The sequence below is a fragment of the Medicago sativa genome, chromosome 4, assembly GCF_051527215.1.
Source record: "Medicago sativa cultivar Bolivia chromosome 4, Bolivia_mono, whole genome shotgun sequence".
NCBI classification, from domain to species: domain Eukaryota; kingdom Viridiplantae; phylum Streptophyta; class Magnoliopsida; order Fabales; family Fabaceae; genus Medicago; species Medicago sativa.
Window position 1 is genome coordinate 14,240,389 of NC_140752.1, and position 12,765 is coordinate 14,253,153.

The window sequence follows — 12,765 nt, forward strand, 5'->3', positions numbered from 1 at the left end:
CCGCAAGTAAATTAGGCCTCCAACTAATTTATTTTTATTTAATAATAATATTAATTTTATTATGATTAATATTTTTAGGCCTCATAGTATACATTTTACTCACTAATTTTTCTACTATATATTAGTTCAGTAAAAAACCTAATTAATCATATGAATGAATTTAATATTTTTTTTTTCATATTTATCTAATTCTATAAAAATAAAATTGATTTGAAAGATCTTTAATTTTATTGTTGTTAGTTTTTAAAAGACCTCGTTTTAAATTTCGTTTAAGAAAAAAAAGACCTCGTTTTAAATTTAGTTTTGCTAAGGAGGCTACCTTTTATCAAGAGATTTGGAGAGATATCATATGTCTTATGTATGTGTGCAGTTTCTATTATTAATTTGTTTGTATTAGAACTTGTCTGTTGGTTTTACTTTTTAATCTAATTTGTACACCTTCTGCCTAGTTTTGAGTTTTTTTCATAACAAATTAAGATTACCTTTGAAGAATGGTGGGTAATTTACCCACCAACCAATGAAAATGAACAATTTATTGGGGGGTTCAAGATAGTTCATGGATACCACTTAAAAAGGTGAATGTTCATTGGTTGAGGTAAATTACCCACCATTCTTCCATGGGTACCCTAGTCAACCTTTAAAAATAAAATGTTTTGATCCTATTGATTTGTTGGACCGATCATGCAATCTTGCATGGCGTCTCTTGAAATTGGTATCAATTCTTGGGGGATTAGATGGAAGTATTTGTAGGAAGCTAGCTCATCTTATTTGTTGTGGCATTTAGGTTGATGCTTCTCTTTTCAATTATAGGAATGTTGAAGCTCGAAAAGTGACGGTCTATATGATTCAACATTTGCCACATCTTCATCTTTTGATACTCTCTATTCAAACAAAATTGGATGTTAATATTGTGTCGGCTTAAGGATTACAATTGTTTATGGTTGATGCATCTTGAAAACACTAGTAATTTTTGAAAGAGTAATTTTTGTGACAATTTTTTGGACAATTTTCTCTTATTTTTTTTATTGATCGAAAATAATTGAGAAAGAAAAAGAGAGAGAGTAAAAACATATATCCGATACGTTATACTCGACAACTTACAAAATACTCCATAACTGCGTGTTGGACGTATTCCGGAGAGAGAGAAAGAAAGTTATTAAAAAAAAGAAAAGAAACTATATATAACGTACAATATCAAATGTCAAGTTTTGATTTTTGAAAACATTTAGACTAGATTATCATTAAACTGATAGTAAAAATATAACATACCTTTTTATATAATAATCATTGAGTTGCATTTGGATAAACAATTTAATGAACATTTACATTCTTAAAAACGTCAAAAATAAAATAAAACTTAAACACCCTTGCTCAAAAACAAAAATATCTCAAACACTCGTCAGGTTAAGAACATTTGTGCGGGTGAAGTAGCACACATTATCGGGTGAAGTATGTGGCATCACTTGGAAAAGAGACGATCAAAAAGCTTTCAGGGACTTATTAGACTAACCTCTTTAACCTCTATATATACACTTACATTGCCTGTTCACAGGGCCGTCTTAAGCAATTCGGAGGCCCCGATGCAATCTTAAACATTGGCCCCTCCAATAAAAAAACACACAAAAAATTCAAAAACATCATTTATTTTAATTGCAAATAACATCAATAATATCAAAAAGACTATTCCATGTAAATAACATAAAGAGTTATACCACAAAAAAAAAAAAAAACATAAAAAGAGTTATGTTTTAATCAATACCATCAAAATACAACTTTAGATAAAGAATTTGAAAAAACCTTCCGTGAACTCTATGGAATGAGCAGAGGCGGCAGGCATACACTGTGCACTTATGCTTTATTGCTAATAATTTAACATTTATTTTTCTTATGCTGAAAAAAAAATAGAAAATTAAGCAAAAACTAATAAAAATGAGATTTAATTATGGGAGTTGAACCCATGACTGACAAGCTACACTCGCTTCCTTTAACCGCTAGAACATTGTAACAATTCTATAAAAAGTCTACGCTAATAGTATATATTTAATATTTTAAGGCCTTATAAATATAAAAAAAAAAAAAAATTTGGGCCCCCGAAATTTGGAGGCCCTGAGCCACGGGCCTGGATGCTCTTGCTTTGGGCCGGCCCTGCCTGTTCAAGCTAGAACATATATTTTATCTACCAACTAATATTATAGCTAGTTTTTAGAGGAGAGGACATGCATTCGACTAAGATTAAAGAAAATATGTGTTCTATATATTGCGGACCAATGACTATTTTCACATTCTCATGATTATATCACTTTTAGGGAAACCCTGAATCACTCGAAAAGAATTTTTAAGACAGTTGTGATAAACAAAATCCTCCTCTAGGCGTATGGATCACTAACATGGAATCTGCCAATCCAACAATATATTTTTCGTACACACTCGGAACTAAAGTTGAATACATAACCAATATGCTTAAGAGACCCAATTATCCCGTATGTGTCACAAGTCTTTAGACTAATTTGCTTAACACACACACACACACACACACACATATATATATATATGTATGTATGTATGTATGTATGTATGTATGTATACATGGCCGTTCCTATGAAATTGGAGACCCGACTCTAATAGTAAATATTAGCCCCTATTTAAATCAAATAGACTTTTTCAAGGAAAAACTTTTATTTAATTGAAAATAACATCCCTAAACATTAAAAATAGTCATGTAACTAACCCAAAAATGATTTATATTCTAATCAATAATATAAAAATACAACTTCGAACGAATATCTTTATCAACATTTTAGGTTGTTATTTTCCTTAGTTTGTACAGAGGCAACAAAAAGTTTAGAGTGTTTTTATAGAAAATAATTATAATGTTTGTTGTTAAAACTTTGCTATTTTATACAAAAATAGTATGAACAAATAATTACAAGATCTGCTCTAACAAAAATAAGACGAAAAAAAAAGTTACATTGTGTTTTTATTAAAAATATAATGAAATCAGAAGAACAATTGTAGGGTTTAAGTGCAATTTACCAAACATTGATGGATATGGGATTTGAAAGACATGATCATTTTTCTCTAAAAATCATTGCAAATCTATTTACTTTTTGCTATTTAATTTATGATTGTTAAAGAAACTATTTACGTTGTGCAACCCCCCAATTTTAATACATATGTGTTGATTATGTCTTTGCCTAGTAGAAACTAATGCAGTCCACGTGGAGACGAATTTTATACTTTATTGCTTCGGTAATTTTTAGAACATTTGATAAAAGTTTATTGATATACAAGAGGGGGGCCAATGATTATATAATTGATTCATACGAATAAGAAAGTAGAATAAATTATGCGATGAAAATGTTTAAATATAAATTCTTTATGATGCAATGATTTAATAAAAAAATAGTTTACTCATAACAAGCGTTCTACTTGTTCATAAATATCCAAAAGGGTGCTTTATATTTCTACGTAACTTTATGATGGTATAAAAATATATTTCTTCACTTTACTCTCATGAAAGGTAAAAAAAAATAAAATAAATTATTTAAAGGATGAAAAATTAGTAAAATTGTATTCAATTATTTTGATTATTATGTTTATTATATGATCTCCTTCCTAAGTGTGCTAAAGGGACAAAATGAACACATTGATATATTTAAGAGACATTTAGTAATGATTCTAGAATTCTGAAGGGTTTTAAAATTTTATAATGCTTAAACTATTTAATTATTTCTTTATGATGACGGAGCATCATATGATATTTTTGGTTATGTTTTTAGTATTTTTTTTTTTTTGCAATTTAAGACAAATAAGATGAGAGTTAGAGGATTTGTCAATGGTTTGAGGATTATATTGTGTTGTTTTCACTCGAGTAGTTGTAATTCACTTTTATCCTAATAAAACTTGATAGCGAACATAAAATATACTAAAATAAACGACATTAAATTAAATAATTATCCAACAAACAAAATAAAGGTTTATCTTTGAATCCTAGCCTATAAGTATCTAGTTACACATGATAACTAAGATAAAATACAAAAAGATAAAAGCATACGCTAGAAAAGATAGGAGAAGATAGAACTCCTCCTTGGCTCCTAGAATCGTCTTCTTCTTGAACTGATCAAGTTCTGAATGAAAAATTATGAATGAGGAAGACGGTATTTATAGGGAAAGTTTACACATAATTTGGGCTAATTAAAAACATGGGCTTCTAGGGGCGAAAAAGTCACAGAAAATGACTTTTTTTTTCGCAAGTCACCATGCAATAGGCGCCTAAGGCCATGCGCTAGGCGCATGTGCCTGCCATCCTGAGGCGCCTAGCGCCCCCTGGCATGCACCAATCGCTTTAGTTTAACATCTATGGGGTGCCTAGCCCCCTATATGGTGCGTCTGGGTATTTCAGTGTGTTTCTGTGTTGTTTTACCTTTTTTTTCTTCGCCTGTTGAGGTGTTTTCTTCAATGTAAGATGTATTGGAGCTTGGCAACAGAATTTCTCCCTCTGTAAAGTCTTTTGAGGCCTCTCGAATCTTCATTCTTCATCTTCCCAAGAACCACATAAATCTTCGGATGTCTTGCTTTGCCTGATTAGCTTGATTTCTTCGTGAATTACATCAAGAACACCCTAAAATTGCTATGTCTCGGGAAGAATAAAATTATAGACTCAAATATAGAAAACAATACAAATGTTCCGAAATCATAGACAATTGATCTAATACTCCTCTGCTTTATGGTAAAACCTACTAAAATTGACTAGAAAATTTGCCAAGAATAACATAAGATGATCTGTCATCAAAGGGTTAAAAAAATAATAAATTATTTAAAGGATGGCGAGTTAGTAAAATTGTATTCAATTATTTTGATTCTTATGTTTATTACATGACCTCCTTCCTAAGTGTGTTAAAGGAACAAAAATAACACATTGATATATTTAAGATACATTCAATAATGATTCTAGAATTCTGAAGGGTTTTAAAAATTTTAAAATGTTTAAACTATTTAATTATTCTATAACACCATGCAATTTATTATACACTATAAAGAGATCAACTCATTTACTATTATTTGGAATGCAAATAGGAAAAAATATGGTTAAAACTTTGAAGTTAGTTTATGTTCTAATTCTATTTCTTTCCATATTTTTTAGCATCATAGTTTCTAATTCTTCTCCCGGTATGTTATCTTTTGGTGATTGTAAAACAAATAAAGATTGTCCAAAACTTCGAGGAGGTAGTTTTAGGTGTTGTGAAGGAAAATGTGTACTCGAATGAGATAAATGAGTTCTTTCTATAGCAAGAGACTTGTACAATACCTTATGCTAGAATATTCCATTTGTTGTCATTTACATTTTTTTGAATGCTCTCAATAATTATTTTTTCTTCTTATGTTTATCCATAATTTCCTGGACCTTGAAGTTATGATTTTGTACTCTAAGATGATGGATATGAAATAATCACAACTTCATTTCACAGAAAGGGTTGGGATTTTGGAGATTTTAAAGACACAATATTTAGAGTTAAGGATTGCAGAATTTGTTGTGGCATGCCATCCAAGTCATAGTTAGACCATATTTCATAAAATGTTGTCTTTATTTAATCTGGTTATTTGTGCTTTAGTCATGAGTAGATAAATTTTCGTTATTAGGTCTAAGATGATTTTGTTCTAGCTATTTAAACAATGTAAACCGTGAAACTATATTCAATACAATTGCAATTCTAGTATTTATACAATATAACTTATGTTTAATGGTTTTTGTATCTTGATCACATTTAAAATGAACTCAAAGATCAATTGACTACTAGCACTAACTATTAACTTAGAGCTAGTTACACTCTTTAATTAAACAAGTTGCTTTAGAGATATCAACATGATAGGTTGTGATTAAAGATTAACATTCGATAAAACCTTCGATGTTATGGACTCACCTAAGAGATTAGTGAGTTGTAATCTAAGAAGAGGGCTCTTGTAAAAAGATTGATCAGACTTGTTTTTTAAATTATAATGAAACTAGAAAAAAAATCATTGGGTTTAGGTGCAGTTTACCAAACATTGACTGATATAACATTCAAAAGACATGATCATTTTTTTTCTTCTAAAAATCATTACGAATCTATTTATATTTTGCTATTTATGTTATGATTGTTAAACAAACTATTTGCATAGTGCAACCCCGCAATTTTAAAACATCCGTGTTGATAGAGTTTTTGCCTAGTAGAAACTAATGCATTCCATGTGGAGATGAATTTTATACTTTATTGCTTCGATAATTTTTAGTACACTTGCTAAAAGTATATCAATATACAATAGAAGGGCCAATGATTATATAATTGATTCATACAATTGATGTGAATAAGAAAATGGAATAAATAATGGAATCAAAATTTTTAAATATAAATTATTTATGATCTAATAATTTAAGGGAAAATTACATTAACCACCCTGAGGTTTCTTTAAATGACACAAACTCCCCTCTATTTTAAAATTAGACACTAACCTACCCTAAGATTTTTGAAAAATTGACGGACACCTCCCTTCTCAATTAACTCTGTTTATTGTTCTATTAAAACAAACAATTATTGTCAATGAGTGATACTAGTCTTCCTCCACAAAGCCATTGATATTCCTTCTATTGTTGAAAGCCTTTCAAATCCTTTTGTTTTTCTTCATTTCAATTGAAGAATAAGCCCCGTAAAAAAACCTGAGTACACTGGTGAAACAGATACCCAATAATGAATCAAAAGAAACACACCATAGAGAACAAAAGAGACAAGTGAGATGGAATAGATACCCAATGATGCATGAGTTTTATTTCCATGGTGAAACAGAGGTTTGGAATTGGAATCAATGTGTTTCGGAAAAAAAATTAATGATTGTGACAGATTAATAATTAAAGTGAATAAAGCAGTTAAAATTTTGCTCATATTAAACGAGCAACCATGGAAATCCAAAAATTCATTTTGATTGAAACGGAACTTTTGGTATGTTTTGTCTTTTGGTCATGTCGTTAACACAAGCAAAATAAAAAATACAGTATGCAATCAAAACGAAAACACCATGACATGATCAGATTTTCTGCAACGGGGCCACGGCGGTGGAGGCTTGAAATAAATACACAAACAAACCCAAACTTTCTGCAACCTCTTACATCTCCATCTTACCTTCCTTCTTCCATCTCTCATTGATGGGATACACTAAACAGAGGAGGAGGGTGGTGATACTGCTCGAATGAGGGATGGAGGAGTGTTGCGCATAGTGAGGAGGTAGCGAGGTTGCATATGATTCAACCACAATATGAGTGACAGAAGGAAGAGACATTTCTATTTCTATTTCTATTTAACAGAAGGTGGGAAACTCTTAACGGCATGGGAGATTATTGTCAATTTACAAAATAGAGGGGGTGTAAGTGACTTATACACATAGTTTAGGGGAGGTGAATGTATTTTCCTCATTATTTAATCAAAAAATAGTTTGCTCATAATATACGTTCTACTTGTTCATAAATATCCAACAGTGCTTTATATTTGTACATAACTTTATGGTGGTTTATAAATATATTTTTTCAATTTACTCTCATGAAAGTTTAAAAATAAAATAAAATTATTTAAAGGATGGCAAGTTAGTAAAATTGTATTCAATTATTTTGATTATTTTGTTTATTATATGATCAGTTGTCATATAATGTGAATTCTCTAGTCCCTTAAGTTAACATGTGGTGCATGAATGTTTTGTTAGACCAGTAATTAAGAAGATGCTTACCTCCAATTATTTTGTGAAACCTACTTTCAAATTATCTCACTGTTTACCTAAGCCCCGTTATAACCTAAAAAGTCCTTAAAAGTGTGTATTGTGATATAACTTTGATTAATGCTTTCAAGTTTTGGTAATATAGTAGTTTGACATGTCGACTTTGTGAACCCTTCAATTATTCTTCATGTTGCAAAAAGTTGTGGAATGGATGTGTGACAAGAAAGTTAGCCCATGAATTGCTTACTAGGAGATGAATTTTCGATAATACCATTGATGACGTGGCAATCACTGTCACACATGAAATTCCAATTTTACCCCTGGGTTTTCAATTCTTTCTTCCATCTTCTTTCCTCTTCTTAAGGGTAAAATTGGAATTTCATGTGTGGCAGTGATTGCGATGTCATCAAATTAGTGACGTGGCAGTGATTAAGTGGGGAGAGGGACGAAATTTTAAATGATTAAATTTTGGGAGGGCAAATTGCCAGGATTAACGAATACATAGACCATTTTTTAAATGATCCATATTTGCAGGGACTAAACACGTATAAAAGTCCATAGTTAATTAAACATATTTTTTCTAAAAACCTTGGAATAAAATTCCCATCTTTATATTCCAAGGAATGTTATTCCTAGGAATAAATTTGGTGAACTTGAAACACACATAATTTGTTTTTGGAAATGATTTATACGTTTTTCATAAGGATGATTTTTATAATCACTTATGTTTGAAAAGCATCATGTTCACCCTTTTTTTTTTTTTGAATAAGCATCATGTTCAACTTTTAAAATACAGTGTGCCTTGTTTTTAATGTTTGGATTCCATTCCATGTGCTGTTTTATATATTAAACAGAAAAGTTAAGGTTTTATTTAATTTTGATGAATGGATTTTATTCCATTAAAAACATAGGTTACACTTTTGAAGCTCAATATTACTAAATAAATTTGTGTTAGGGGATTATTATGCTATAGGAGGAAATTACATTATTTCTTAAATAGTGTGAAGTTAGAAGTGAAGAGCTCTATGCATCAATCTTATGAATTTGTTGCTCTTTGATGAATTTGAGAATGTTGCTTCACATCACATGATTTAAAGTTAACGAAAGTGATAAGTGCAAATATGTAAAATAGAGTATAAAGTTTGCATTATTACAATGTTTTAAATGCATGAGAATGACATGTTTATTATTGGTTCTAATTTTTTTTCTCATGATTATTGTTAAAAGTATGCCTTGAAAAAAAAGAAAATGACCTGTAGGACTTTTATAAAATAAAAGTAATTATTGGAATTAAATTAGAACCTGGAGAGAAATTTTTTGTCAAGAGCATGTGGCTATATGATCCTAGTTGTGTCAAGATCAAGAACTTTGGTAACAAGGTTAATTAATCTATGTATACAAACATATATTGACAATATTTGGTATGATGTTGCTAGCTATTCATGTGTGTTGTATGTGAAGTTACTATAAAGTCCTAGTATAGAGCACTTGTGTGCAAATGAGAAGGTCATGATGCATCGTAAAAGGACCGAACCTAAGATGATTATTAATAATTTCACATTGTACTAGGAAGTTACAAACTTACAGTGATGTTGGTTATTATCAAAAGTTTTCCATTGTACTAAGAAGTTACAATGATGTTGATTAATTTACCATTGTATTTGAAAATTACAATGATGGTGCATGGAATAATCTATTAGATTTTATTAAATAATGTGATTTCCAATATTGATCGATTGTGATAGAGCCATGTCTATTATAAAGTAAATAAGAAGATCATACGAGGTCTGAAGAAATTTGATTGGTCCTTTGACGAAAGGGTTACTAAGAGTGAAAGATTGGTTGATCATTTGACGAAATGATTAGCCAGCTGAGAGGGCTTTGAAAACCTCAGAAAGAATGAGAGTAGTGCCAATAGTATTTTTCTCATATGAGGGTAACCCAACCTGTAGACCGGAGATCCCAAGAAATATGTTCAAAGGGTAATAACAACTTATATAGAGATGTGGATCATGCAAATATTTTTTTTTAGTCTCATTCATATTTTTTTTGGAGCATGATATCATGCAGTGAATGAAAAGGTTGAATTAATTTCTTAATGAGTTCTATACTCCAAATGGAGTGGAATAACTCTTGATAGACTCACCTATGTGAATGTGGAGGTTTGGCCACTTCCTATGAAATTTTGACAAATTTTCTAGAGCATTCACTATGCTGGGTTAAAGTGTAGGGCCGTAATGCACTGGCTTTAAAACTACACCATGAAAGATTGAGTGTGCAATGTTGTCTGAGATAGAGTTCAAGACTACGAGTCACTGAGTCCGGGTATGCTCCATTTAGTCCATTTAAGGCTTGAATGCAAGACATGTTGCAAAAAAGTAATCAACGGCTGAGATTTAAAATTAAAAAATATTTATTTGTTCAATGAAAAAGAAATTTCTCTCACCTCATTTGCCTTCCCCTCCCTGTCGTTACAGGATCTCTATCTCTTTCTCCTTTTTTCTCATCACCGCCCACCGTCAACAGTGGCGTAGCCAGGACCTTGGGTTAGGGGGTTCAAACTTTTAAACTTTGATTAATAATTATAATAATATTGAAATTCTAGCACGCTTGTTTTAATATGTTATGTACGAAGTTTTAACGTTTGTAATGTTTCGTTCAATGTTCAAACATCACGCGATAAACAGAAATAAAAACAAGAAAATAAATGACAAGAAAGTAAAGAACACATTGAGTTTGTTGACCTAGTTCGGTGACAAACACACCTACTCTGGGTGCTACGAAGCCAGGAAGGAAATCCACTAGTGTAGTCCTTATTCTATAGCTCTCAGCAAACTCCTCGTTTACACTAAAGGCCTAGGACCTACCGGTATAGACTTCAACCTAGGAACTCCTAGATCTGAGATCCCATCTCACTATCCTAATGGTCAGTCACAACCTATGTGATCTATCAGACCTAAACAGACTCAAAGTAGAAGTTACCTTCAAACACAAACAACTAACACCTTGTTTCACAACTTCGGTGTAGTACACAAGAGTATCAATACTCACACACAGTCCTAAACAAGTATCACAAACGATACAAGAAAGAACACAATAGGTTCTAGACTTGCATCACAAACGATACAAGAATAGAGCACATAAAGACTCAAAACCCTAAAAATCTAAACTTTTTAGTATGACGGCTTGAATGAACAATTAGGTCTTGAAGTCTTCTATATATACTAAAGTAGCTTGGGCTAAATTCTTTAGTTGGGCTTCAACATAAAGCAGATCGGTTCAGCTAATCTGCAAAACAAGAATCAGAAACAAATATGGAAAGTCCTAAAATGTCGAAACATCTTTAGGATCGTTCCAACCAATAACAAATATTTCCTAAAATATAAATACTACTTTAGAAATATTCCACAGCTGATTCTGTAAAGATATGCGTGTTGCTTGGTCAATAAGATAAGAAATTATTGTTTCCTTAAACAATAAAGAGCGCGCGTACAAGTAGGCATGAACCCAGGCACACTGAACCGTGCCAGAATGTTGGAACATCGTATCCAACATCTTACAGAGATGCTTAAACACATGTTGGAACATTGGTTCCAACTTACACAACAATGATATTTGTTTTAGCAACAATGCAACCAATACAAATACCCAACAAATATGTATTAATTTTTTTTGCATTGTATTAAAAAAATTGCATACATATACTTAACAATTGTTCTCTACACAACCCAAAAAAAAAAATTGTTCTCTACACAATTTAGTCTTCACAATCTTCATGCACTATCAAGGGTTGTAAGGTTTAAAATCTTAAACTTCGTCAATTTACCTTTCAAGAGATATAATTATTTTATTTTTATTATTTATTACAGGTAAAATATGTAACATAATTAGAGCTATGTTTGTAAGGTCTCAGTGAGGCTCAATTGGTAAGGACAATGCATAATATATGCAAGGTCCAGGGTTCGAACCTTGGGCACACAAAAAAAAGAGTTATGTTTGTAAGAAAATATTACTAATCAAGCTGCAAATTTGAAGCAAGCAATGTAGAAAATGATAAAGGAAAATCTCAAGAGAGGGCCTATATTTAAGAAGAGATAATAGCATTATGAATTCTAAAATATATTTAAACATTATGTACATACTTTAAATATACCTTAAGAGTTAAGACCAATATAATTCAGATGGTGACTTTGGCTCAGTTGCAATTCTTTTGTTTAATTTCCCACAAGTAAATTTGTGAGCAATTTTTTATTTTGAGTTGCAACCTATGAACTAATTAATTATATAACTAGCTGTAACATGTCATTGTCATTGGACAATGCGCTGCTGCAATGTGAGTGAGCTTTGTCACAACAGCGTACTAACTAGTAGCAACCACAGGGTGAGAAAGGTGCAAGTGTGGTGCAATGTTTAGATTTGAGGGGGTTCAGCATGGAATAAGCCTAACATCTTGAATGCAAATTTAAGAAATGAGGGGGTTCACTTGAACAACCTGAACACTATGTGGCTCAGCCTCTGATCGTCAATCATGATGTTATTAAGTGAACAATGAGTGCTTAAAAGTGCTTAATTTCTTCAAAACCTGGATTTTTTCTCATCTTGTGGTTTCTTTTGGTTATCATTTTCAGACTGTACACATAATAGTAATATGAATATTATGCCCTTTTCACTGATGTAATTGCTGTCTGATTAGTTGCAATTGACTAAATGGCAAGTAAACCATTAGTTTTCATCAAGTAACAAAGTTAGTAAGTAGAGTATCATATCCACATGGATTGTTCATTCGTCCGAACAATTCTAGTTACTTATTTTTGTAAGTTTGACGGTATAAAAGTGAGTTGCAATTTTTATCTGTTTGCAACAGAGCGAATTTACGTGTTTTTGGTTGCAGAAAAGTAAGCAGCAGTCAGGATTCTTCGAATCCCGTCTATATATTTATTGTTGGATAATACGTAATCTAAATGTCGTGTTTATTTATCTCTTGGAGACTAGAGAAGTGATAAAGCCGTTGGGAGTTCCCTAAAT

General features: G+C 31.3%; 1 long non-coding RNA gene across 1 annotated transcript; it reads right to left on the reverse strand.

Annotated features, from left to right (window-relative positions):
* Nucleotides 1–1,253: 1,253 nt before the first annotated feature.
* Nucleotides 1,254–7,514, reverse strand: LOC146926541 (uncharacterized). Its single transcript, XR_015034146.1, has 2 exons — nucleotides 2,150–7,514; nucleotides 1,254–1,542 (listed from the first exon to the last, which is right to left on the reverse strand). It is a non-coding gene; the product is annotated as an uncharacterized LOC146926541 (long non-coding RNA).
* Nucleotides 7,515–12,765: the final 5,251 nt, after the last annotated feature.